This window comes from Sus scrofa, chromosome 6 (assembly GCF_054392235.1).
Source record: "Sus scrofa isolate SSC_HxYL_T2T_F1_AM1 chromosome 6, Sscrofa_HxYL_maternal_Yorkshire_Landrace_v2.0, whole genome shotgun sequence".
In the NCBI taxonomy this organism is placed as follows: domain Eukaryota; kingdom Metazoa; phylum Chordata; class Mammalia; order Artiodactyla; family Suidae; genus Sus; species Sus scrofa.
The window spans coordinates 99,390,833-99,391,689 of record NC_139388.1 but is presented as its reverse complement, the minus strand read 5'-3'; the positions used below and the strand labels follow the sequence as shown (position 1 = coordinate 99,391,689).

General features: G+C 45.9%; 1 non-coding gene across 1 annotated transcript; it reads left to right on the top strand.

Annotated features, from left to right (window-relative positions):
* Nucleotides 1-286: 286 nt before the first annotated feature.
* LOC146402684 (U6 spliceosomal RNA) lies at nt 287-393 on the top strand. Its single transcript, XR_014808674.1, has one exon. It is a non-coding gene; the product is annotated as a U6 spliceosomal RNA (small nuclear RNA).
* The last annotated feature ends 464 nt before the right edge of the window (nt 394-857 follow it).

Sequence of the window (857 nt, the reverse complement as noted above, 5' to 3'; positions counted from 1 at the left end):
TGGGTGGTGGCTGGAGGAAGCGGGTATTAAAAGTCCTAGGCAGTTAAAACACGGCAGCTTGCTTCTTCACAGTGAGTGCGAAGAGCGAGGGAGAGTGAAAGAGAGAGCCAGACAGATGGAAGTTTTTGTTTGTTTGTTTTCTGGCTGCACAGTCAGAAATTCCTGGGCCTGGGATCAAGTCTGAGCCACTGCAGTGACAATGCTGAATCCTTAACCACTAGGCCACCGGGGAACTCCAAGATGGAAGTAAACATTCATTTGTAAACTAATCTCAGAAGTGACATCCGTGCTCGCTTCGGCAGCACATATACTAAAATTGGAACGATACAGAGAAGATTAGCATGGCCCCTGCGCAAGGATGACACGCAAATTCGTGAAGCGTTCCATATTTTTTTATCAGACACAACCTAGAATAGATTTACAAGGAGATCCCGCTGAATAGCATTGAGAACTATGCCTAGATACTCATGTCGCAACAGAAGAAAGGGTGGGGGAAAAAACTGTAACTGCAATGTATACATCTAAGGATAACCTGACCCCCTTGCTGTATAGTGGGAAATAAAAAAAAAAAAAAAAAAAAAAGAAGTGACATCCCATCACTTGTGCCACGTTGTTTGTTAGGAGCAAGTCACTAAGTTCAATCTACACACAACAAAAGGCACTTACTGGGACATGCATATGAGGGGCTGGGAATCAATGGGAGTCATTTTATTTTATTTTATTTTTTTGCTATTTCTTGGGCCGCCCCTGCGGCATATGGAGGTTCCCAGGCTAGGGGTCGAATCGGAGCCATAGCCACCGGCCTACACCAGAGCCACAGCAACGCAGGATCCGAGCCGCGTCTGCAACCTACACCA